The sequence below is a fragment of the Rhinoderma darwinii genome (assembly GCF_050947455.1).
Source record: "Rhinoderma darwinii isolate aRhiDar2 chromosome 5 unlocalized genomic scaffold, aRhiDar2.hap1 SUPER_5_unloc_39, whole genome shotgun sequence".
In the NCBI taxonomy this organism is placed as follows: Eukaryota; Metazoa; Chordata; class Amphibia; order Anura; family Rhinodermatidae; genus Rhinoderma; species Rhinoderma darwinii.
In genome coordinates this window covers 455351-480867 of record NW_027461797.1, presented here as the reverse complement: position 1 = coordinate 480867, position 25517 = coordinate 455351, and the positions used below count along the sequence as shown (strand labels likewise).

General features: G+C 46.0%; 11 non-coding genes across 11 annotated transcripts; all 11 read left to right on the top strand.

Moving 5' to 3' along the window:
- Window positions 1–636: 636 nt before the first annotated feature.
- On the top strand, window positions 637–827 carry LOC142692432 (U2 spliceosomal RNA). Its single transcript, XR_012860877.1, has one exon. It is a non-coding gene; the product is annotated as a U2 spliceosomal RNA (small nuclear RNA).
- Window positions 828–2127: 1300 nt separating this feature from the next.
- Window positions 2128–2318, top strand: LOC142692431 (U2 spliceosomal RNA). The gene has a single exon (XR_012860876.1). It is a non-coding gene; the product is annotated as a U2 spliceosomal RNA (small nuclear RNA).
- Window positions 2319–13170: 10852 nt separating this feature from the next.
- On the top strand, window positions 13171–13361 carry LOC142692430 (U2 spliceosomal RNA). Its single transcript, XR_012860875.1, has one exon. It is a non-coding gene; the product is annotated as a U2 spliceosomal RNA (small nuclear RNA).
- A 1288-nt stretch (window positions 13362–14649) lies between these two features.
- Window positions 14650–14840, top strand: LOC142692429 (U2 spliceosomal RNA). The gene has a single exon (XR_012860874.1). It is a non-coding gene; the product is annotated as a U2 spliceosomal RNA (small nuclear RNA).
- A 1288-nt stretch (window positions 14841–16128) lies between these two features.
- LOC142692428 (U2 spliceosomal RNA) lies at window positions 16129–16319 on the top strand. The gene has a single exon (XR_012860873.1). It is a non-coding gene; the product is annotated as a U2 spliceosomal RNA (small nuclear RNA).
- Window positions 16320–17615: 1296 nt separating this feature from the next.
- On the top strand, window positions 17616–17806 carry LOC142692427 (U2 spliceosomal RNA). The gene has a single exon (XR_012860872.1). It is a non-coding gene; the product is annotated as a U2 spliceosomal RNA (small nuclear RNA).
- A 1280-nt stretch (window positions 17807–19086) lies between these two features.
- On the top strand, window positions 19087–19277 carry LOC142692425 (U2 spliceosomal RNA). Its single transcript, XR_012860870.1, has one exon. It is a non-coding gene; the product is annotated as a U2 spliceosomal RNA (small nuclear RNA).
- A 1300-nt stretch (window positions 19278–20577) lies between these two features.
- LOC142692424 (U2 spliceosomal RNA) lies at window positions 20578–20768 on the top strand. Its single transcript, XR_012860869.1, has one exon. It is a non-coding gene; the product is annotated as a U2 spliceosomal RNA (small nuclear RNA).
- A 1289-nt stretch (window positions 20769–22057) lies between these two features.
- Window positions 22058–22248, top strand: LOC142692423 (U2 spliceosomal RNA). The gene has a single exon (XR_012860868.1). It is a non-coding gene; the product is annotated as a U2 spliceosomal RNA (small nuclear RNA).
- A 1284-nt stretch (window positions 22249–23532) lies between these two features.
- Window positions 23533–23723, top strand: LOC142692421 (U2 spliceosomal RNA). The gene has a single exon (XR_012860867.1). It is a non-coding gene; the product is annotated as a U2 spliceosomal RNA (small nuclear RNA).
- A 1288-nt stretch (window positions 23724–25011) lies between these two features.
- On the top strand, window positions 25012–25202 carry LOC142692420 (U2 spliceosomal RNA). Its single transcript, XR_012860866.1, has one exon. It is a non-coding gene; the product is annotated as a U2 spliceosomal RNA (small nuclear RNA).
- The last annotated feature ends 315 nt before the right edge of the window (window positions 25203–25517 follow it).

The following is a 25517-nucleotide window of genomic DNA, read 5'->3' as shown; positions in this document are numbered from 1 at the left end:
CTATTTTCCATTTTGCAGTCCCTTGTCTCCCTCTTGTGGCCTCCTGGAGGCAACTAGCTGTGCAAAAAAAAGACAGCCTGGCGGCCGGCTGTTGCAGTGTTGCCCTCTCAGGCAACACTGAGTGACTGACTGAGCCTCACCGTCTTATATAAAGTTCAGACGGAACTTTGCACGTGTCATAGTGGAGCCCTCAGGATTCCAGAGCCAGCTTTCTGACATCATAATGGGGCCTCAGAGATAAAAGCCTGGGCCCAGGCAGTGTTGGTCAGTGCTGCTCAGCAGGCAGCACTGGACTGGACTGGATTACAGCTGATACAAGGTGTGAAGGAACAAGGGGTGGCTGTGGGCATGCACTTGCTGCCGCTGCCAGTGTTTATCTGCATGGCAGCAGGGCATTTGGGCGTTGCCAGGAAGGCGTTTTTATGTAGATTCCTCCTCTTTCAGCACTGCATTGTGGTGCAAGCAAAAGAAGCAAATCCTGTCTGGCTTCCTCTCCGGCCTTTATTCACCTCCCGTGTAGCTGTGAGTGTGTGAGCCTGCAGGGCCCCATGGAATTGCCTAGAAGTAGGCTGAATCGCTGCAAGGGCTGAACAGCAGTATCGGGCAGGCTCGGGCAACGCGCGGCCCGTTCGGGTTATCGCTTCTCGGCCTTTTGGCTAAGATCAAGTGTAGTATCTGTTCTTATCAGTTTAATATCTGATACGTCCCCTATCTGGGGACCATATATTAAATGGATTTTTAGAACAGGGAGATGGAAATAGAGCTTGCTCTGTCCACTCCACGCATTGACCTGGTATTGCAGTATTTCCAGGACCGGTGCACCCTTTCCTTATGTGTTGACTAAAAGCAGATTCCAAAAGTGTTTTTTGTCTTTGCTATTGTTTCTGTCTTTCTGAAGGGATCTCCCCTTTTAATCCCATTATTTCAACACCTGTTGGACAATGCATGAGTGATAATGAGCTCATTGATTAAATGCAATTAATGAATAGATTGCCACCTCTTGTTGTGTGTCGTCTGTGTTTCTGTGTTTCCGGCATTTCACATTGGAACACCTCATTCACCTTCCTTGTCTTCTCTCCGCCCTCCCTTTTAGGTAAGTTAAAGAGCTGCACCTGAGCCAGCCACTGATTGATTGATTGATTGATTGATTGATTGATTGATTGATTGATTGATTGATTGATTGATTGATGCAGCACAACAGTCAAATAGTGGAGTGGAGTAGGGGAACAGCAAACAGCCAATAAAGCAGCCCGCCCGCTCGCCTGCCCGCCACAATGGACCTACCTGTGTACACTAGATGGATGTGATGGAATGTACTGTCGTCCCTACATTTCAAGAAGAAGTAAGAATTGCAGTTGCAACAAAGCCTTGCTTGCCTACAAAGAGAGCAGCAATTTGGATTTGTTACTATGTTACCTAGAAGAATAACAAACTGTGCAAGGATGGAGGTTGTAGGAGCAAGGAGAAGTTGTCTGTAAAGTTGGTGGATGCCTATTTTCCATTTTGCAGTCCCTTGTCTCCCTCTTGTGGCCTCCTGGAGGCAACTAGCTGTGCAAAAAAAAGACAGCCTGGCGGCCGGCTGTTGCAGTGTTGCCCTCTCAGGCAACACTGAGTGACTGACTGAGCCTCACCGTCTTATATAAAGTTCAGACGGAACTTTGCACGTGTCATAGTGGAGCCCTCAGGATTCCAGAGCCAGCTTTCTGACATCATAATGGGGCCTCAGAGATAAAAGCCTGGGCCCAGGCAGTGTTGGTCAGTGCTGCTCAGCAGGCAGCACTGGACTGGACTGGATTACAGCTGATACAAGGTGTGAAGGAACAAGGGGTGGCTGTGGGCATGCACTTGCTGCCGCTGCCAGTGTTTATCTGCATGGCAGCAGGGCATTTGGGCGTTGCCAGGAAGGCGTTTTTATGTAGATTCCTCCTCTTTCAGCACTGCATTGTGGTGCAAGCAAAAGAAGCAAATCCTGTCTGGCTTCCTCTCCGGCCTTTATTCACCTCCCGTGTAGCTGTGAGTGTGTGAGCCTGCAGGGCCCCATGGAATTGCCTAGAAGTAGGCTGAATCGCTGCAAGGGCTGAACAGCAGTATCGGGCAGGCTCGGGCAACGCGCGGCCCGTTCGGGTTATCGCTTCTCGGCCTTTTGGCTAAGATCAAGTGTAGTATCTGTTCTTATCAGTTTAATATCTGATACGTCCCCTATCTGGGGACCATATATTAAATGGATTTTTAGAACAGGGAGATGGAAATAGAGCTTGCTCTGTCCACTCCACGCATTGACCTGGTATTGCAGTATTTCCAGGACCGGTGCACCCTTTCCTTATGTGTTGACTAAAAGCAGATTCCAAAAGTGTTTTTTGTCTTTGCTATTGTTTCTGTCTTTCTGAAGGGATCTCCCCTTTTAATCCCATTATTTCAACACCTGTTGGACAATGCATGAGTGATAATGAGCTCATTGATTAAATGCAATTAATGAATAGATTGCCACCTCTTGTTGTGTGTCGTCTGTGTTTCTGTGTTTCCGGCATTTCACATTGGAACACCTCATTCACCTTCCTTGTCTTCTCTCCGCCCTCCCTTTTAGGTAAGTTAAAGAGCTGCACCTGAGCCAGCCACTGATTGATTGATTGATTGATTGATTGATTGATTGATTGATGCAGCACAACAGTCAAATAGTGGAGTGGAGTAGGGGAACAGCAAACAGCCAATAAAGCAGCCCGCCCGCTCGCCTGCCCGCCACAATGGACCTACCTGTGTACACTAGATGGATGTGATGGAATGTACTGTCGTCCCTACATTTCAAGAAGAAGTAAGAATTGCAGTTGCAACAAAGCCTTGCTTGCCTACAAAGAGAGCAGCAATTTGGATTTGTTACTATGTTACCTAGAAGAATAACAAACTGTGCAAGGATGGAGGTTGTAGGAGCAAGGAGAAGTTGTCTGTAAAGTTGGTGGATGCCTATTTTCCATTTTGCAGTCCCTTGTCTCCCTCTTGTGGCCTCCTGGAGGCAATTAGCTGTGCAAAAAAAAGACAGCCTGGCGGCCGGCTGTTGCAGTGTTGCCCTCTCAGGCAACACTGAGTGACTGACTGAGCCTCACCGTCTTATATAAAGTTCAGACGGAACTTTGCACGTGTCATAGTGGAGCCCTCAGGATTCCAGAGCCAGCTTTCTGACATCATAATGGGGCCTCAGAGATAAAAGCCTGGGCCCAGGCAGTGTTGGTCAGTGCTGCTCAGCAGGCAGCACTGGACTGGACTGGATTACAGCTGATACAAGGTGTGAAGGAACAAGGGGTGGCTGTGGGCATGCACTTGCTGCCGCTGCCAGTGTTTATCTGCATGGCAGCAGGGCATTTGGGCGTTGCCAGGAAGGCGTTTTTATGTAGATTCCTCCTCTTTCAGCACTGCATTGTGGTGCAAGCAAAAGAAGCAAATCCTGTGTCGAAGAAACCCCTTCCAGGTAGCACCTTTTGGGATGGGTGCTCTAATGGGCTCCCTCTGCTTTGTCAGGTGGTATTCAAATATGGTAATTGAAGTATCAACAGTGCACCGGGAGATCAATAAAGACAATAGCAATCTGTCGTCTCAATCAATATTCTCATTTATTATCAAGATACATAGGTTAATATACCCTCAGGGCGTCCCCTCTGACCAGGGTGTTACCTCTCATGGAACAACCAATCATAACATTTTACACGTAGACTGAAAATACGTCATAGGGTACCTTCCCACTGAGGTCACGTGATCTTTCTAACATCTGCAAATCCTGGCCTACAAAAAATAGAAAATGTAGGAGGTCTCCACAAGGCCATGCGATGATTTCACATATGTGTATGAAATACTGAGATAAAGAATTAATTGGAAATATAATGATTATTTTAGGTCTAGGCGTTTTGCCAGACTCCTATCTACCAGTATTGAAGGCCATGAAGAAGAACACAAAGTAATAACTTATTCCCTTGTGATTCAAGCAGTAACAAAAAGAGATCATAACTGAATGGAGAATACATATCTTCATAATCCGGCATCCTGCTTGATAATTCATAGTGTAATTTAATACAGAGAACATAAGCAATTTGACCATCCATCACAAACCCCCCTTTTTCTCATATTAAAATACAGAGATTAAGAATTATCTGATTATAAACTTCAAACAAAATAGTGAATAGGGCCACTACCAATAATATAATGCGATCACCGAGTTCAGGTTTGGGTAAAGGGTCCCGTCAGTGCGTTGACAAGTCCCGTAGTTGCTCGTCTGCACAGCTGCTCGGATTTGTTGGACTCTACCTTTGTCAATATTTTTTATGGTGATAACAATAACAACATGCCCTGTATAAAAGTCCTAACATGTATATAAGATATAAATGGCAAAGCTTTAATAAATGAACACACTTAGTGTTACATGGTGGGGTGTTCACCCATTCACCAGGTTCTGGCCTTGTGCATAAAATCCCTGTGACATAGGGTATTGTTGATTTAAAGGTTTCGGCTTATGATAGACAATTTTCTTAGCCTTCTTACATAGCATAGGTATCAGACATGCTACTAATTTAACAAAAACGTATATAATCAATATTATGAGTAATATATGTAAAGCGCCTTGCATGAGTCCTGCAGCCCATCCTCCAATACCTCTGAACCATGAGGCCGGGTTCAGCCATGACAACCAGTCTGGCCAATCTAGGTTCCAATCCTCTTCAGAATTGGCTTTCCTAAATTCCTCCTTTAATTGCTTTGCTTGTTCAATATCATGTTTAATCTGTACTGTCCCTTGGGGATCTATATAATGACAGCATGCAGGACCCACTATCTGGCACATACCCCCTTGACTTGCAGTTAAGTAATCTAGTACAAGTGTATGTTGGTTAGTAACAGTAATAAGCTGTCGGGTAAGTACTGAAGATACATTTAAAGCATCAAATATTAATTCGGTAATATTGTCAAACAACTCTGCTAGTTTTTCTATGTTATGTGCATTTCTAATTGGTCCTCCAAAGATGGATAGAGCATATCCTAACTTGGTGTGCCAAGGTAAGTGTACCAATGGGTGGGCTTTTTGCTTTCCCTCCCTTTTGTACAGCATATGTTTTGGTACTTTATCATAAGGAAGTGCATCCTTGTCCCATGTCCAGGTAGCAGACTGTAACCTAGCTAGGGTACAGGTACCTGTGGTAGTCTGCGGGATCCATTTATATGCATTGTGTCCGCACACTATATATATATCATGGGGAAGGTCAAACCATTGCATACTTCCTAGGGTTAACATGTGAGCAAAATGAACTAGGGGAAAAGACTGTTGTAATACACACCAAGGACAATTTGTTCCCAAAGACCCATGGTATACTCCTGTGCATCCACAATACATGGTTTCATTCCCTTGTAAGTCTGTTTCTTCCATATACCCTGGATAACGTTTACAATCAGTCTTACTTCCTGAAGGGAAGAAATGGCCGTATTCCCAACTACCATTATGTATGTACCGTTCTACCAGACTTGGTTTAAATACATCTGAGGTCTGTTGGGTTTTATTGAAGCTTATCTTTATACCTTTTATGGGGATCTCACCTAGTGTCAGTGTTTTAGTGACATTTTTAGAGACCCATTTTCCATTTGTGTGAGAATCAGTGCCTTACCAGGTATCAGGGTTAGATTTACCTGCCACCAGGGATCCTCCATCCATCCTGCTATGGGTAAGGGCACACTGGTATTAGACCATGTATACCTTTTTGTGTTATCCTTTACCTTTGAGGGATCCCAACATGTAGTGTTAAGAAGTTCTTTCTCACTAAGGGGCACAGCCATGTATGGCATGGATTTTGAGCTTATGGGACTGTGTGTACATATCCAACAATCAGATAAGTTTGTTAATGCTGTTATAATTTGATGATGTTTTATGAATTTATTGTCCACTTCCTCCTTGAGAACTTGAGTCATCGTCCCCACGAGGGGCAACATCAACACCAACCCTGCCAAGGGCAACATCATCGATCGAGGCGACGTCATCTGGGCTGATAACCTTTTTGCAATGGCTTGCATGTATCCAATTGGCTCGTCCTTGGAGCTTCACTGATGTGGCGGTGACCAGCTGTACTTCTACTGGTTGGCTGTACCTTGGCTCCAGACTGCTCCTGTTGTGTATCTTTGTTACCACCCAGTCTCCAGGTTGTAGTGAGTGGGTACCTGAAAGAAAGTTTGGATCTGGAATAGAAGAAAGGATTAGTTTGTGTGTCCTCTCCAGTTGTTTGTGTAGGGCAGCCAAGTACGTGGTCATATTGTCATAATGCTTTTGTAACTGCTGAGGAAAATACAGTCCTGTCTTTGGCATATTTCCAAACAATATTTCATAGGGAGAAAGTTTATCCTTCCCTCTTGGTGTGGTTCTTACAGAGTATAAAGCCAGGGGTAGACATTGTGTCCACGGTAAAGAAGTTTCATTCATGGCCTTCTGGATTTTTAATTTCAAAGTTCCATTTAGTCTTTCTACCTTACCACTGCTTTGTGGGTGATAGGGAGTGTGAAATGCTTGTTCTATCCCAAGGCTTTTTAATATGTTCCTCAATAGTTCTTGGGTAAAGTGAGTACCTCTGTCACTTTCAATTGTCTCTGGTACTCCATAGCGGCACACTACCTCAGCTATCAGTTTCTTTGCTGTGGTATCTGCATTTGCTTTAGCCACTGGAAAAGCTTCTGGCCATCCTGAAAATAAATCAGTGCAAACAAGTACATATTGATAAATTCCCACCTTAGGTAGTTGTATGTAGTCCACCTGTAATCGCTGAAAGGGGTAGTAGGACTTAGGAGTGTGTTTAGCTGGTGTTTTGGTGGTTTTACCAGGGTTGTGTTGTGCACATGTCATGCAGCCCTCTGTATATTTGGCTGCTGCATTTTGAAAACCAGGAGCATGCCATGTCTGTAACACTAGCTGGCTCATAGCTCCCTTTGAACAGTGTGTTTTCCCATGGGCTAGGGCACACATCATTGGATACAGTGCTCTTGGTAGGCAAACCTTAGAATTAAGATGCCTCAACTGTCCTAGACCTATTGCTGCACCTCTCTCCTCCCATTCTGCTTGCTCTTGAGGGGGTGCTTGGTCCTGGAAAGCACGCAACAGGGTCTCTGTGATGGGTTGTAAAACAGGCTTCACAATCATCAGAGGGAGAGCAGCAGCGTCCTTTGCCGCTGCATCCGCAGCCTCATTCCCTTTTGATAGGAGATCACTGTTATTAGTGTGTGCCTGTACTTTGACTATAGCTGCTTGGTCTGGCATGTGCAGTGATTCTAAAAGTTCTTCTACTGCTTTTGCATTCTTTATAGGTTTACCTGCCGAGGTCAAGAACCCTCTGGCTCTCCATATTGTCCCAAAGTCATGTGCAACTCCAAAGGCATATCTGGAGTCAGTGTATATGTTGACACGCTGTCCCTTACCCAATTTACACGCCTCAGCGAGTGCTTTTAGTTCTGCCTCCTGAGCTGAGCTGCTGGAGGGTAGGGACTGTTGTATGACGGCCTTACCATTGTGGACCACTGCATACCCGGTGAGGAAATGTCCTTTGTCTTCGCTCCAATATCGAGATCCATCTACAAAATACTCAGCATCAGGGTTAATCAGAGCAACATCAAATATACTGTTTATGCCGTTTGATTCCATATCCACTAGGCTTTGACAGTCATGTTCATGTTCAAAATTAAATAGTTCATCATCAGTGGATAGTTGAAAAATAAGGGGGTGTCCATGTCCCTGTCCCCCCACTCCTCCCTCCTTTTGTTCAGAATCTAGGGGCAGGAGTGTAGCTGGATTCAGAACAACACAACGTTTGATAGTCACATTAGGGGACAGAAGGGTAAGTTCAATTTTAGTAAGTCTTGCAACTGATAAGTGTTTTGTCTTGACTGTGTTCATCATTTCTTGCACTGCGTGTGGGACTTGCACAATAATGTCATGTTGAAGTACAATGTCTGTTGCTTTATCAACTAAAGCTGCTGCTGCTGAGACAGCGCGTATGCATGTCGGGGATCCTAGTACAATGGGATCCAGAGCAAGGGAGTAATAGGCAAGTGGTCGCATCTTGCCTCCATGATCTTGGGCTAATACTCCAGAGGCATGGCCTGCCTGTTCATGGCAGAACAGAGTAAATGGCTTATTGTAGTCAGGAAGTCCCAGTGCTGGCCTTGTAGTCAGTGACAGTTTCAGGGAGTGAAAATTGTCAATTGCCTCAGGTGACAGTACAAATGGGTCAGAGGTGAGACAGTCATATAATGGTTGCATCATAGCAGAGGCATCCCTGATCCAGGCTCTGCAGTACCCTATTAAACCCAGGAAAGTCCTCAATTGTTTAGGGTTTCTAGGGACTGGGTGTTTCTGTATGATTTCCAGCCTGTCAGGGGTTAAGTGTTTCATACCTTGGGAAATACAGTGGCCAAGGAAAACAACTGTTTTGGCACATAATTGCAGCTTGTGCTTGCTCGCTTTACAGCCAACTTCTTCTAGGAACATTAATAGTGATTTAGAATCTGTTTCACTGTTCTCCAGACTCTCACTACAAAGTAACAAATCATCTACATATTGTAGTAGAACTGAGGACTGATTGGGGGGCTGCCAGGTGTCCAGAATATCTTTCATGGTACGTGAGAAGATATCAGGGGAGTTTGCGGCACCCTGTGGCAGCACTACCCAAGCATACTGTCTTCCCCTATGTGTAAATGCAAAATACTGCTGGCACTCTTTATCCAGCGGGATGGAGAAGAAAGCATTGGCTAAGTCTATAACGGTGAAATAGACTGCAGTGCCGGGGACCTGGTTGAGCAATGTATGTGGGTTAGGCACTTGTGGTGTATTAATTATTGTCACAGCATTCACAGCCCGTAGGTCATGTACCATCCGGTACTGTACAGGTTGACCGGGCAGTGTCTTTTTCTTTACTGGGTAAAGAGGAGTGTTGAAAGGCGAGATTATGGGCACTATGAGATTGTTTTCCAGTAAGGAGTTAATATCCTTTTCTATAGCAGCGTCTTGCTGTGGACTCAGAGGATATTGCTTTATACATACAGGACGGTTCTGCATGTCTGGTTTTAAATTTACTTGTACAGGCGGCACATTTAAAACTCCTACATCCATCTTATCTTGTGCCCATAGTTTTTCTGGGATGTCTGCCAACCAAAGGGGAGGGGTACTGGGGGCTTTTTCAGTGTCCGGCATACTTGCCATACTAAGGAGTTTGCATAGCAGGGACTCTGGAATGGCAGAGGTTAATGTAGGTGTGCCAGAAGAAAAGTCCAATGCTGCTCCCAGGGCACTGAGTACATCTGTCCCCAATAAATTGTAGGGAGTGTGTGGTGACACTAACACACGGGAGACAATTGATTGTGTGTCATGTATATTCAGTCGCATTGGTTTTGTTAACTGTAACTGAAATGATGTTCCCTCCACCCCTTCACAATCTATATAGTCTGGTGATAACAACTCTGCCGGTACATATTTGGTTTGTAATACAGTTCTGGCTGCCCCTGTGTCTACTAGAAAAGAGGTATTTTCCCCTGTGGGTAAAGTAACAGGCACCATCAATGATGGACCTGTCGGGGGGAGCACTGGGCAGAGGGAGACATCAGGGTTGCCAGTTTCCTATGCAGCAATCAAAGAATTGGGAGGCTCAACTGGACGGGAGGGACATCGGGCTGAATAATGACCCTTCTTATCACAGTTCCAGCATGTAATCTGGCTAAGATCCCTTCTCTGGGTTCTCAAAGTGTCTTTTTGTTCCCTGCCTCTTCCTCCATAGCCCCCCTTTTGTTGCATCGGGGCGAGACGAGTTCTTTTAGGAGCTAAATCTAACTCTGCACCTTTTGCAATGCTCACTAAATCATTAAACTGGCATGTACGCCAGTCGGGGCGGGATCTTTTAACAGCTTCTTGTACTGCCGGCTTAAGACCGGACATAAAAGTTATTTTTAGTAGGCGCAAGTCTTTTGCATCACCTTCTTCATACCCGTGATCTAATCACTGCTGCTGTAAAGTTGTGGCATAATCAGGGACTGACTGTTTAACATCTTGGGAAAATGACATAAAACTATCAGTTCGATCCTGTTGAGTAGCATCTACCCAGGGCTGCATAGCGTTCAGGTATTCTAGTCCTGATTGCTCATTGGTTTTATTTGCTGGTACGGGATTTGTAATAGCAGCTTGAATTTGATTTTTGAGCACTTCCCCTCCCTTTGTTTCTACCAGGCTCTCCATATCTGACCATGTAGCACGGTAAGCTAGATGTACTGCTCGCAGCTTTCTATGGAAAGCGCTTGGTGTTTTACGTGGGTCTGGGAGTGTGTTACATACAGCTAGTAAATCAGCCGGGCTCCAGGGGCGATACACAGTGGCTTCATGTGACTGGATTTCCCCTACTGCCCCAGGTACTGGTTGCCCGTCTACATCTACTGGTTTTGGTCCCCTGTGTGTATGGATACTTGATACTAACGGAAACAATCTAGTGGGGCGCTGCGTACCACAACTGACACAATATCCTGCAGTGAGGGGGTTCTGCTGCCCACAGTGTGGACATGTCCAGCAGCTGCCTTTCTTGCTATTTTCAGGATAAGGAGATGGCGCAGTTGCTGCTGCGGGGCTGTTTGGCAGTTGTAAAGGGGTTAACACATTAGTGAGGAGCTTTTCACTTAAAGGGTCATATAAATCATACATTATTCCATGATTTGCTTCCATACTCTTATGTTCTGTGTTACTCACTCTCTGTGCTACCTCATACCACATTTGGGCTTTTTCCACCATGTTATTGTCTTTCAACCATCCAACACAATTTGTCATAAATCTTTTCCAATCACATTCTGCTAATGTGCCATAGGACCCAACTCCCATCATTTTAAACATTCTTTTACAATCCTTCACAGCCTCAGATCCTTTTGCTCTTTCTACTATTTTGATGGCAGAGACCCACGTCTCAGGGCTGTCCCGCATTTTTGTCTTACTATTTCCTGACCCCATGGTCAGAGGGCGTAGGGTAGTCTCCGGAAAACTCCCCAGCTCCAAACAGACAGGCCTTAGTCTGTTGACAGATATCTCAGACAATCTATCTTACAGTTTCAGAAAGACTATCAATATCAAAAGTCGTTCCTTCAGACTATTCTAGCAGTGGGATATCCTTTTCTCTGATCCCTCACTGTTTTGAACATCAAGAACAGACAAAATGCTGCCAATCCACAAATTGCAAGAGCAAATCCTTCAACACAATCTACATTCATGAACTTCCATTGATTCAAGCAGGAGTTGGTCACATTCATTTCAAACTTCTACAAACCCTTCGTCTCTTTCACTTATGCAGAACACTTGCTGCCGGGGTGTGTCTTTCAGTTCATACAGCCTGTGATGTAGCATATATCCCAAACGCTTTCCTCTAGCACTTTGCAATGGTTTCACATGCAAATTATATTTGGTAACATATATGTAATCCTCCCCCCTTAGCCGTTCTCTCTGTGGGTTGTAGTTTAGGGGCCTGTTATCTATGTTGGTGATGATTTCTTTAGGGGCTCTGTGTCTGAGCCAATACCGATGTTCTTCACTGTAATTAGTTTGGGTAGTTATATTACTACGACACAGGTGGCACCTGGGGTAAGTGTCAGGGTCATTCAATGAATACAGGATGTTATATTACAACGGTATTCAATCCAGCGGTCTGATGTTATACTACTACAGACTTAATTACTTGGATGTTATTTTACATCAAAGTGTATATGCCGGATTATCATGTGCTAGAAATCAGTCTGTACTGATTCCCACCTTATACCAGTCTGGCAATGCATACAACTGGTTTATGGACCCTTACACACAATATCACTGTCTGGCAATGAATTTAGGAAAATATAAATGATTTTCTAATACAGTATTCAAAGTTTTCCCTATTGCACTGGGTAATGGTATTGAGTGCAAATTCAATATAGACACAATTGCTCCTCCTTGCACTGAGTGTATATCGTCTTCTATGAAGTGGATATTACTTCTGGGCTGGGAGCCATACAGTTTCAACAATTTGATATGTATGTCTTCTCACAGATGTATTCAACATCACACTACACACACATTTATCACACTTGTCACATACACCCCCATGTAAATCCATTTAACCACACTACCATCCTGACAAAGGACCTGATTATTACGGGACCCCTTTGTAGAGACTTACATATACAAAGTACGTTTCCAGGGACTTAACAGAGTGGCTGAAACAAATGGTGTAACATAAAGTCTGTTACTTACCGCGCGGTTTTGGTTTCAGTGACTCCCCAGGTCCTTCCAGATTAGTGGACTTTGCACAAAATTCTCATTAGGAGGTCCCGGGCTGTTCGGCACCATAACTGTCGAAGAAACCCCTTCCAGGTAGCACCTTTTGGGATGGGTGCTCTAATGGGCTCCCTCTGCTTTGTCAGGTGGTATTCAAATATGGTAATTGAAGTATCAACAGTGCACCGGGAGATCAATAAAGACAATAGCAATCTGTCGTCTCAATCAATATTCTCATTTATTATCAAGATACATAGGTTAATATACCCTCAGGGCGTCCCCTCTGACCAGGGTGTTACCTCTCATGGAACAACCAATCATAACATTTTACACGTAGACTGAAAATACGTCATAGGGTACCTTCCCACTGAGGTCACGTGATCTTTCTAACATCTGCAAATCCTGGCCTACAAAAAATAGAAAATGTAGGAGGTCTCCACAAGGCCATGCGATGATTTCACATATGTGTATGAAATACTGAGATAAAGAATTAATTGGAAATATAATGATTATTTTAGGTCTAGGCGTTTTGCCAGACTCCTATCTACCAGTATTGAAGGCCATGAAGAAGAACACAAAGTAATAACTTATTCCCTTGTGATTCAAGCAGTAACAGAAAGAGATCATAACTGAATGGAGAATACATATCTTCATAATCCGGCATCCTGCTTGATAATTCATAGTGTAATTTAATACAGAGAACATAAGCAATTTGACCATCCATCACACCTGTCTGGCTTCCTCTCCGGCCTTTATTCACCTCCCGTGTAGCTGTGAGTGTGTGAGCCTGCAGGGCCCCATGGAATTGCCTAGAAGTAGGCTGAATCGCTGCAAGGGCTGAACAGCAGTATCGGGCAGGCTCGGGCAACGCGCGGCCCGTTCGGGTTATCGCTTCTCGGCCTTTTGGCTAAGATCAAGTGTAGTATCTGTTCTTATCAGTTTAATATCTGATACGTCCCCTATCTGGGGACCATATATTAAATGGATTTTTAGAACAGGGAGATGGAAATAGAGCTTGCTCTGTCCACTCCACGCATTGACCTGGTATTGCAGTATTTCCAGGACCGGTGCACCCTTTCCTTATGTGTTGACTAAAAGCAGATTCCAAAAGTGTTTTTTGTCTTTGCTATTGTTTCTGTCTTTCTGAAGGGATCTCCCCTTTTAATCCCATTATTTCAACACCTGTTGGACAATGCATGAGTGATAATGAGCTCATTGATTAAATGCAATTAATGAATAGATTGCCACCTCTTGTTGTGTGTCGTCTGTGTTTCTGTGTTTCCGGCATTTCACATTGGAACACCTCATTCACCTTCCTTGTCTTCTCTCCGCCCTCCCTTTTAGGTAAGTTAAAGAGCTGCACCTGAGCCAGCCACTGATTGATTGATTGATTGATTGATTGATTGATTGATTGATTGATTGATTGATGCAGCACAACAGTCAAATAGTGGAGTGGAGTAGGGGAACAGCAAACAGCCAATAAAGCAGCCCGCCCGCTTGCCTGCCCGCCACAATGGACCTACCTGTGTACACTAGATGGATGTGATGGAATGTACTGTCGTCCCTACATTTCAAGAAGAAGTAAGAATTGCAGTTGCAACAAAGCCTTGCTTGCCTACAAAGAGAGCAGCAATTTGGATTTGTTACTATGTTACCTAGAAGAATAACAAACTGTGCAAGGATGGAGGTTGTAGGAGCAAGGAGAAGTTGTCTGTAAAGTTGGTGGATGCCTATTTTCCATTTTGCAGTCCCTTGTCTCCCTCTTGTGGCCTCCTGGAGGCAACTAGCTGTGCAAAAAAAAGACAGCCTGGCGGCCGGCTGTTGCAGTGTTGCCCTCTCAGGCAACACTGAGTGACTGACTGAGCCTCACCGTCTTATATAAAGTTCAGACGGAACTTTGCACGTGTCATAGTGGAGCCCTCAGGATTCCAGAGCCAGCTTTCTGACATCATAATGGGGCCTCAGAGATAAAAGCCTGGGCCCAGGCAGTGTTGGTCAGTGCTGCTCAGCAGGCAGCACTGGACTGGACTGGATTACAGCTGATACAAGGTGTGAAGGAACAAGGGGTGGCTGTGGGCATGCACTTGCTGCCGCTGCCAGTGTTTATCTGCATGGCAGCAGGGCATTTGGGCGTTGCCAGGAAGGCGTTTTTATGTAGATTCCTCCTCTTTCAGCACTGCATTGTGGTGCAAGCAAAAGAAGCAAATCCTGTCTGGCTTCCTCTCCGGCCTTTATTCACCTCCCGTGTAGCTGTGAGTGTGTGAGCCTGCAGGGCCCCATGGAATTGCCTAGAAGTAGGCTGAATCGCTGCAAGGGCTGAACAGCAGTATCGGGCAGGCTCGGGCAACGCGCGGCCCGTTCGGGTTATCGCTTCTCGGCCTTTTGGCTAAGATCAAGTGTAGTATCTGTTCTTATCAGTTTAATATCTGATACGTCCCCTATCTGGGGACCATATATTAAATGGATTTTTAGAACAGGGAGATGGAAATAGAGCTTGCTCTGTCCACTCCACGCATTGACCTGGTATTGCAGTATTTCCAGGACCGGTGCACCCTTTCCTTATGTGTTGACTAAAAGCAGATTCCAAAAGTGTTTTTTGTCTTTGCTATTGTTTCTGTCTTTCTGAAGGGATCTCCCCTTTTAATCCCATTATTTCAACACCTGTTGGACAATGCATGAGTGATAATGAGCTCATTGATTAAATGCAATTAATGAATAGATTGCCATCTCTTGTTGTGTGTCGTCTGTGTTTCTGTGTTTGCGGCATTTCACATTGGAACACCTCATTCACCTTCCTTGTCTTCTCTCCGCCCTCCCTTTTAGGTAAGTTAAAGAGCTGCACCTGAGCCAGCCACTGATTGATTGATTGATTGATTGATTGATTGATTGATTGATTGATTGATTGATGCAGCACAACAGTCAAATAGTGGAGTGGAGTAGGGGAACAGCAAACAGCCAATAAAGCAGCCCGCCCGCTCGCCTGCCCGCCACAATGGACCTACCTGTGTACACTAGATGGATGTGATGGAATGTACTGTCGTCCCTACATTTCAAGAAGAAGTAAGAATTGCAGTTGCAACAAAGCCTTGCTTGCCTACAAAGAGAGCAGCAATTTGGATTTGTTACTATGTTACCTAGAAGAATAACAAACTGTGCAAGGATGGAGGTTGTAGGAGCAAGGAGAAGTTGTCTGTAAAGTTGGTGGATGCCTATTTTCCATTTTGCAGTCCCTTGTCTCCCTCTTGTGGCCTCCTGGAGGCAACTAGCTGTGCAAAAAAAAGACAGCCTGGCGGCCGGCTGTTGCAGTGTTGCCCTCTCAGGCAACACTGAGTGACTGACTGAGCCTCACCGTCTTATATAAAGTTCAGACGGAACTTTGCACGTGTCATAGTGGAGCCCTCAGGATTCCAGAGCCAGCTTTCTGACATCATAATGGGGCCTCAGAGATAAAAGCCTGGGCCCAGGCAGTGTTGGTCAGTGCTGCTCAGCAGGCAGCACTGGACTGGACTGGATTACAGCTGATACAAGGTGTGAAGGAACAAGGGGTGGCTGTGGGCATGCACTTGCTGCCGCTGCCAGTGTTTATCTGCATGGCAGCAGGGCATTTGGGCGTTGCCAGGAAGGCGTTTTTATGTAGATTCCTCCTCTTTCAGCACTGCATTGTGGTGCAAGCAAAAGAAGCAAATCCTGTCTGGCTTCCTCTCCGGCCTTTATTCACCTCCCGTGTAGCTGTGAGTGTGTGAGCCTGCAGGGCCCCATGGAATTGCCTAGAAGTAGGCTGAATCGCTGCAAGGGCTGAACAGCAGTATCGGGCAGGCTCGGGCAACGCGCGGCCCGTTCGGGTTATCGCTTCTCGGCCTTTTGGCTAAGATCAAGTGTAGTATCTGTTCTTATCAGTTTAATATCTGATACGTCCCCTATCTGGGGACCATATATTAAATGGATTTTTAGAACAGGGAGATGGAAATAGAGCTTGCTCTGTCCACTCCACGCATTGACCTGGTATTGCAGTATTTCCAGGACCGGTGCACCCTTTCCTTATGTGTTGACTAAAAGCAGATTCCAAAAGTGTTTTTTGTCTTTGCTATTGTTTCTGTCTTTCTGAAGGGATCTCCCCTTTTAATCCCATTATTTCAACACCTGTTGGACAATGCATGAGTGATAATGAGCTCATTGATTAAATGCAATTAATGAATAGATTGCCACCTCTTGTTGTGTGTCGTCTGTGTTTCTGTGTTTCCGGCATTTCACATTGGAACACCTCATTCACCTTCCTTGTCTTCTCTCCGCCCTCCCTTTTAGGTAAGTTAAAGAGCTGCACCTGAGCCAGCCACTGATTGATTGATTGATTGATTGATTGATTGATTGATTGATTAATTGATTGATTGATTGATGCAGCACAACAGTCAAATAGTGGAGTGGAGTAGGGGAACAGCAAACAGCCAATAAAGCAGCCCGCCCGCTCGCCTGCCCGCCACAATGGACCTACCTGTGTACACTAGATGGATGTGATGGAATGTACTGTCGTCCCTACATTTCAAGAAGAAGTAAGAATTGCAGTTGCAACAAAGCCTTGCTTGCCTACAAAGAGAGCAGCAATTTGGATTTGTTACTATGTTACCTAGAAGAATAACAAACTGTGCAAGGATGGAGGTTGTAGGAGCAAGGAGAAGTTGTCTGTAAAGTTGGTGGATGCCTATTTTCCATTTTGCAGTCCCTTGTCTCCCTCTTGTGGCCTCCTGGAGGCAACTAGCTGTGCAAAAAAAAGACAGCCTGGCGGCCGGCTGTTGCAGTGTTGCCCTCTCAGGCAACACTGAGTGACTGACTGAGCCTCACCGTCTTATATAAAGTTCAGACGGAACTTTGCACGTGTCATAGTGGAGCCCTCAGGATTCCAGAGCCAGCTTTCTGACATCATAATGGGGCCTCAGAGATAAAAGCCTGGGCCCAGGCAGTGTTGGTCAGTGCTGCTCAGCAGGCAGCACTGGACTGGACTGGATTACAGCTGATACAAGGTGTGAAGGAACAAGGGGTGGCTGTGGGCATGCACTTGCTGCCGCTGCCAGTGTTTATCTGCATGGCAGCAGGGCATTTGGGCGTTGCCAGGAAGGCGTTTTTATGTAGATTCCTCCTCTTTCAGCACTGCATTGTGGTGCAAGCAAAAGAAGCAAATCCTGTCTGGCTTCCTCTCCGGCCTTTATTCACCTCCCGTGTAGCTGTGAGTGTGTGAGCCTGCAGGGCCCCATGGAATTGCCTAGAAGTAGGCTGAATCGCTGCAAGGGCTGAACAGCAGTATCGGGCAGGCTCGGGCAACGCGCGGCCCGTTCGGGTTATCGCTTCTCGGCCTTTTGGCTAAGATCAAGTGTAGTATCTGTTCTTATCAGTTTAATATCTGATACGTCCCCTATCTGGGGACCATATATTAAATGGATTTTTAGAACAGGGAGATGGAAATAGAGCTTGCTCTGTCCACTCCACGCATTGACCTGGTATTGCAGTATTTCCAGGACCGGTGCACCCTTTCCTTATGTGTTGACTAAAAGCAGATTCCAAAAGTGTTTTTTGTCTTTGCTATTGTTTCTGTCTTTCTGAAGGGATCTCCCCTTTTAATCCCATTATTTCAACACCTGTTGGACAATGCATGAGTGATAATGAGCTCATTGATTAAATGCAATTAATGAATAGATTGCCACCTCTTGTTGTGTGTCGTCTGTGTTTCTGTGTTTCCGGCATTTCACATTGGAACACCTCATTCACCTTCCTTGTCTTCTCTCCGCCCTCCCTTTTAGGTAAGTTAAAGAGCTGCACCTGAGCCAGCCACTGATTGATTGATTGATTGATTGATTGATTGATTGATTGATTGATGCAGCACAACAGTCAAATAGTGGAGTGGAGTAGGGGAACAGCAAACAGCCAATAAAGCAGCCCGCCCGCTCGCCTGCCCGCCACAATGGACCTACCTGTGTACACTAGATGGATGTGATGGAATGTACTGTCGTCCCTACATTTCAAGAAGAAGTAAGAATTGCAGTTGCAACAAAGCCTTGCTTGCCTACAAAGAGAGCAGCAATTTGGATTTGTTACTATGTTACCTAGAAGAATAACAAACTGTGCAAGGATGGAGGTTGTAGGAGCAAGGAGAAGTTGTCTGTAAAGTTGGTGGATGCCTATTTTCCATTTTGCAGTCCCTTGTCTCCCTCTTGTGGCCTCCTGGAGGCAACTAGCTGTGCAAAAAAAAGACAGCCTGGCGGCCGGCTGTTGCAGTGTTGCCCTCTCAGGCAACACTGAGTGACTGACTGAGCCTCACCGTCTTATATAAAGTTCAGACGGAACTTTGCACGTGTCATAGTGGAGCCCTCAGGATTCCAGAGCCAGCTTTCTGACATCATAATGGGGCCTCAGAGATAAAAGCCTGGGCCCAGGCAGTGTTGGTCAGTGCTGCTCAGCAGGCAGCACTGGACTGGACTGGATTACAGCTGATACAAGGTGTGAAGGAACAAGGGGTGGCTGTGGGCATGCACTTGCTGCCGCTGCCAGTGTTTATCTGCATGGCAGCAGGGCATTTGGGCGTTGCCAGGAAGGCGTTTTTATGTAGATTCCTCCTCTTTCAGCACTGCATTGTGGTGCAAGCAAAAGAAGCAAATCCTGTCTGGCTTCCTCTCCGGCCTTTATTCACCTCCCGTGTAGCTGTGAGTGTGTGAGCCTGCAGGGCCCCATGGAATTGCCTAGAAGTAGGCTGAATCGCTGCAAGGGCTGAACAGCAGTATCGGGCAGGCTCGGGCAACGCGCGGCCCGTTCGGGTTATCGCTTCTCGGCCTTTTGGCTAAGATCAAGTGTAGTATCTGTTCTTATCAGTTTAATATCTGATACGTCCCCTATCTGGGGACCATATATTAAATGGATTTTTAGAACAGGGAGATGGAAATAGAGCTTGCTCTGTCCACTCCACGCATTGACCTGGTATTGCAGTATTTCCAGGACCGGTGCACCCTTTCCTTATGTGTTGACTAAAAGCAGATTCCAAAAGTGTTTTTTGTCTTTGCTATTGTTTCTGTCTTTCTGAAGGGATCTCCCCTTTTAATCCCATTATTTCAACACCTGTTGGACAATGCATGAGTGATAATGAGCTCATTGATTAAATGCAATTAATGAATAGATTGCCACCTCTTGTTGTGTGTCGTCTGTGTTTCTGTGTTTCCGGCATTTCACATTGGAACACCTCATTCACCTTCCTTGTCTTCTCTCCGCCCTCCCTTTTAGGTAAGTTAAAGAGCTGCACCTGAGCCAGCCACTGATTGATTGATTGATTGATTGATTGATTGATTGATTGATTGATTAATTGATTGATTGATTGATGCAGCACAACAGTCAAATAGTGGAGTGGAGTAGGGGAACAGCAAACAGCCAATAAAGCAGCCCGCCCGCTCGCCTGCCCGCCACAATGGACCTACCTGTGTACACTAGATGGATGTGATGGAATGTACTGTCGTCCCTACATTTCAAGAAGAAGTAAGAATTGCAGTTGCAACAAAGCCTTGCTTGCCTACAAAGAGAGCAGCAATTTGGATTTGTTACTATGTTACCTAGAAGAATAACAAACTGTGCAAGGATGGAGGTTGTAGGAGCAAGGAGAAGTTGTCTGTAAAGTTGGTGGATGCCTATTTTCCATTTTGCAGTCCCTTGTCTCCCTCTTGTGGCCTCCTGGAGGCAACTAGCTGTGCAAAAAAAAGACAGCCTGGCGGCCGGCTGTTGCAGTGTTGCCCTCTCAGGCAACACTGAGTGACTGACTGAGCCTCACCGTCTTATATAAAGTTCAGACGGAACTTTGCACGTGTCATAGTGGAGCCCTCAGGATTCCAGAGCCAGCTTTCTGACATCATAATGGGGCCTCAGAGATAAAAGCCTGGGCCCAGGCAGTGTTGGTCAGTGCTGCTCAGCAGGCAGCACTGGACTGGACTGGATTACAGCTGATACAAGGTGTGAAGGAACAAGGGGTGGCTGTGGGCATGCACTTGCTGCCGCTGCCAGTGTTTATCTGCATGGCAGCAGGGCATTTGGGCGTTGCCAGGAAGGCGTTTTTATGTAGATTCCTCCTCTTTCAGCACTGCATTGTGGTGCAAGCAAAAGAAGCAAATCCTGTCTGGCTTCCTCTCCGGCCTTTATTCACCTCCCGTGTAGCTGTGAGTGTGTGAGCCTGCAGGGCCCCATGGAATTGCCTAGAAGTAGGCTGAATCGCTGCAAGGGCTGAACAGCAGTATCGGGCAGGCTCGGGCAACGCGCGGCCCGTTCGGGTTATCGCTTCTCGGCCTTTTGGCTAAGATCAAGTGTAGTATCTGTTCTTATCAGTTTAATATCTGATACGTCCCCTATCTGGGGACCATATATTAAATGGATTTTTAGAACAGGGAGATGGAAATAGAGCTTGCTCTGTCCACTCCACGCATTGACCTGGTATTGCAGTATTTCCAGGACCGGTGCACCCTTTCCTTATGTGTTGACTAAAAGCAGATTCCAAAAGTGTTTTTTGTCTTTGCTATTGTTTCTGTCTTTCTGAAGGGATCTCCCCTTTTAATCCCATTATTTCAACACCTGTTGGACAATGCATGAGTGATAATGAGCTCATTGATTAAATGCAATTAATGAATAGATTGCCACCTCTTGTTGTGTGTCGTCTGTGTTTCTGTGTTTCCGGCATTTCACATTGGAACACCTCATTCACCTTCCTTGTCTTCTCTCCGCCCTCCCTTTTAGGTAAGTTAAAGAGCTGCACCTGAGCCAGCCACTGATTGATTGATTGATTGATTGATTGATTGATTGATTGATTGATTGATTGATTGCAGCACAACAGTCAAATAGTGGAGTGGAGTAGGGGAACAGCAAACAGCCAATAAAGCAGCCCGCCCGCTCGCCTGCCCGCCACAATGGACCTACCTGTGTACACTAGATGGATGTGATGGAATGTACTGTCGTCCCTACATTTCAAGAAGAAGTAAGAATTGCAGTTGCAACAAAGCCTTGCTTGCCTACAAAGAGAGCAGCAATTTGGATTTGTTACTATGTTACCTAGAAGAATAACAAACTGTGCAAGGATGGAGGTTGTAGGAGCAAGGAGAAGTTGTCTGTAAAGTTGGTGGATGCCTATTTTCCATTTTGCAGTCCCTTGTCTCCCTCTTGTGGCCTCCTGGAGGCAACTAGCTGTGCAAAAAAAAGACAGCCTGGCGGCCGGCTGTTGCAGTGTTGCCCTCTCAGGCAACACTGAGTGACTGACTGAGCCTCACCGTCTTATATAAAGTTCAGACGGAACTTTGCACGTGTCATAGTGGAGCCCTCAGGATTCCAGAGCCAGCTTTCTGACATCATAATGGGGCCTCAGAGATAAAAGCCTGGGCCCAGGCAGTGTTGGTCAGTGCTGCTCAGCAGGCAGCACTGGACTGGACTGGATTACAGCTGATACAAGGTGTGAAGGAACAAGGGGTGGCTGTGGGCATGCACTTGCTGCCGCTGCCAGTGTTTATCTGCATGGCAGCAGGGCATTTGGGCGTTGCCAGGAAGGCGTTTTTATGTAGATTCCTCCTCTTTCAGCACTGCATTGTGGTGCAAGCAAAAGAAGCAAATCCTGTCTGGCTTCCTCTCCGGCCTTTATTCACCTCCCGTGTAGCTGTGAGTGTGTGAGCCTGCAGGGCCCCATGGAATTGCCTAGAAGTAGGCTGAATCGCTGCAAGGGCTGAACAGCAGTATCGGGCAGGCTCGGGCAACGCGCGGCCCGTTCGGGTTATCGCTTCTCGGCCTTTTGGCTAAGATCAAGTGTAGTATCTGTTCTTATCAGTTTAATATCTGATACGTCCCCTATCTGGGGACCATATATTAAATGGATTTTTAGAACAGGGAGATGGAAATAGAGCTTGCTCTGTCCACTCCACGCATTGACCTGGTATTGCAGTATTTCCAGGACCGGTGCACCCTTTCCTTATGTGTTGACTAAAAGCAGATTCCAAAAGTGTTTTTTGTCTTTGCTATTGTTTCTGTCTTTCTGAAGGGATCTCCCCTTTTAATCCCATTATTTCAACACCTGTTGGACAATGCATGAGTGATAATGAGCTCATTGATTAAATGCAATTAATGAATAGATTGCCACCTCTTGTTGTGTGTCGTCTGTGTTTCTGTGTTTCCGGCATTTCACATTGGAACACCTCATTCACCTTCCTTGTCTTCTCTCCGCCCTCCCTTTTAGGTAAGTTAAAGAGCTGCACCTGAGCCAGCCACTGATTGATTGATTGATTGATTGATTGATTGATTGATTGATTGATTGATGCAGCACAACAGTCAAATAGTGGAGTGGAGTAGGGGAACAGCAAACAGCCAATAAAGCAGCCCGCCCGCTCGCCTGCCCGCCACAATGGACCTACCTGTGTACACTAGATGGATGTGATGGAATGTACTGTCGTCCCTACATTTCAAGAAGAAGTAAGAATTGCAGTTGCAACAAAGCCTTGCTTGCCTACAAAGAGAGCAGCAATTTGGATTTGTTACTATGTTACCTAGAAGAATAACAAACTGTGCAAGGATGGAGGTTGTAGGAGCAAGGAGAAGTTGTCTGTAAAGTTGGTGGATGCCTATTTTCCATTTTGCAGTCCCTTGTCTCCCTCTTGTGGCCTCCTGGAGGCAACTAGCTGTGCAAAAAAAAGACAGCCTGGCGGCCGGCTGTTGCAGTGTTGCCCTCTCAGGCAACACTGAGTGACTGACTGAGCCTCACCGTCTTATATAAAGTTCAGACGGAACTTTGCACGTGTCATAGTGGAGCCCTCAGGATTCCAGAGCCAGCTTTCTGACATCATAATGGGGCCTCAGAGATAAAAGCCTGGGCCCAGGCAGTGTTGGTCAGTGCTGCTCAGCAGGCAGCACTGGACTGGACTGGATTACAGCTGATACAAGGTGTGAAGGAACAAGGGGTGGCTGTGGGCATGCACTTGCTGCCGCTGCCAGTGTTTATCTGCATGGCAGCAGGGCATTTGGGCGTTGCCAGGAAGGCGTTTTTATGTAGATTCCTCCTCTTTCAGCACTGCATTGTGGTGCAAGCAAAAGAAGCAAATCCTGTCTGGCTTCCTCTCCGGCCTTTATTCACCTCCCGTGTAGCTGTGAGTGTGTGAGCCTGCAGGGCCCCATGGAATTGCCTAGAAGTAGGCTGAATCGCTGCAAGGGCTGAACAGCAGTATCGGGCAGGCTCGGGCAACGCGCGGCCCGTTCGGGTTATCGCTTCTCGGCCTTTTGGCTAAGATCAAGTGTAGTATCTGTTCTTATCAGTTTAATATCTGATACGTCCCCTATCTGGGGACCATATATTAAATGGATTTTTAGAACAGGGAGATGGAAATAGAGCTTGCTCTGTCCACTCCACGCATTGACCTGGTATTGCAGTATTTCCAGGACCGGTGCACCCTTTCCTTATGTGTTGACTAAAAGCAGATTCCAAAAGTGTTTTTTGTCTTTGCTATTGTTTCTGTCTTTCTGAAGGGATCTCCCCTTTTAATCCCATTATTTCAACACCTGTTGGACAATGCATGAGTGATAATGAGCTCATTGATTAAATGCAATTAATGAATAGATTGCCACCTCTTGTTGTGTGTCGTCTGTGTTTCTGTGTTTCCGGCATTTCACATTGGAACACCTCATTCACCTTCCTTGTCTTCTCTCCGCCCTCCCTTTTAGGTAAGTTAAAGAGCTGCACCTGAGCCAGCCACTGATTGATTGATTGATTGATTGATTGATTGATTGATTGATTGATTGATTGATGCAGCACAACAGTCAAATAGTGGAGTGGAGTAGGGGAACAGCAAACAGCCAATAAAGCAGCCCGCCCGCTCGCCTGCCCGCCACAATGGACCTACCTGTGTACACTAGATGGATGTGATGGAATGTACTGTCGTCCCTACATTTCAAGAAGAAGTAAGAATTGCAGTTGCAACAAAGCCTTGCTTGCCTACAAAGAGAGCAGCAATTTGGATTTGTTACTATGTTACCTAGAAGAATAACAAACTGTGCAAGGATGGAGGTTGTAGGAGCAAGGAGAAGTTGTCTGTAAAGTTGGTGGATGCCTATTTTCCATTTTGCAGTCCCTTGTCTCCCTCTTGTGGCCTCCTGGAGGCAACTAGCTGTGCAAAAAAAAGACAGCCTGGCGGCCGGCTGTTGCAGTGTTGCCCTCTCAGGCAACACTGAGTGACTGACTGAGCCTCACCGTCTTATATAAAGTTCAGACGGAACTTTGCACGTGTCATAGTGGAGCCCTCAGGATTCCAGAGCCAGCTTTCTGACATCATAATGGGGCCTCAGAGATAAAAGCCTGGGCCCAGGCAGTGTTGGTCAGTGCTGCTCAGCAGGCAGCACTGGACTGGACTGGATTACAGCTGATACAAGGTGTGAAGGAACAAGGGGTGGCTGTGGGCATGCACTTGCTGCCGCTGCCAGTGTTTATCTGCATGGCAGCAGGGCATTTGGGCGTTGCCAGGAAGGCGTTTTTATGTAGATTCCTCCTCTTTCAGCACTGCATTGTGGTGCAAGCAAAAGAAGCAAATCCTGTCTGGCTTCCTCTCCGGCCTTTATTCACCTCCCGTGTAGCTGTGAGTGTGTGAGCCTGCAGGGCCCCATGGAATTGCCTAGAAGTAGGCTGAATCGCTGCAAGGGCTGAACAGCAGTATCGGGCAGGCTCGGGCAACGCGCGGCCCGTTCGGGTTATCGCTTCTCGGCCTTTTGGCTAAGATCAAGTGTAGTATCTGTTCTTATCAGTTTAATATCTGATACGTCCCCTATCTGGGGACCATATATTAAATGGATTTTTAGAACAGGGAGATGGAAATAGAGCTTGCTCTGTCCACTCCACGCATTGACCTGGTATTGCAGTATTTCCAGGACCGGTGCACCCTTTCCTTATGTGTTGACTAAAAGCAGATTCCAAAAGTGTTTTTTGTCTTTGCTATTGTTTCTGTCTTTCTGAAGGGATCTCCCCTTTTAATCCCATTATTTCAACACCTGTTGGACAATGCATGAGTGATAATGAGCTCATTGATTAAATGCAATTAATGAATAGATTGCCACCTCTTGTTGTGTGTCGTCTGTGTTTCTGTGTTTCCGGCATTTCACATTGGAACACCTCATTCACCTTCCTTGTCTTCTCTCCGCCCTCCCTTTTAGGTAAGTTAAAGAGCTGCACCTGAGCCAGCCACTGATTGATTGATTGATT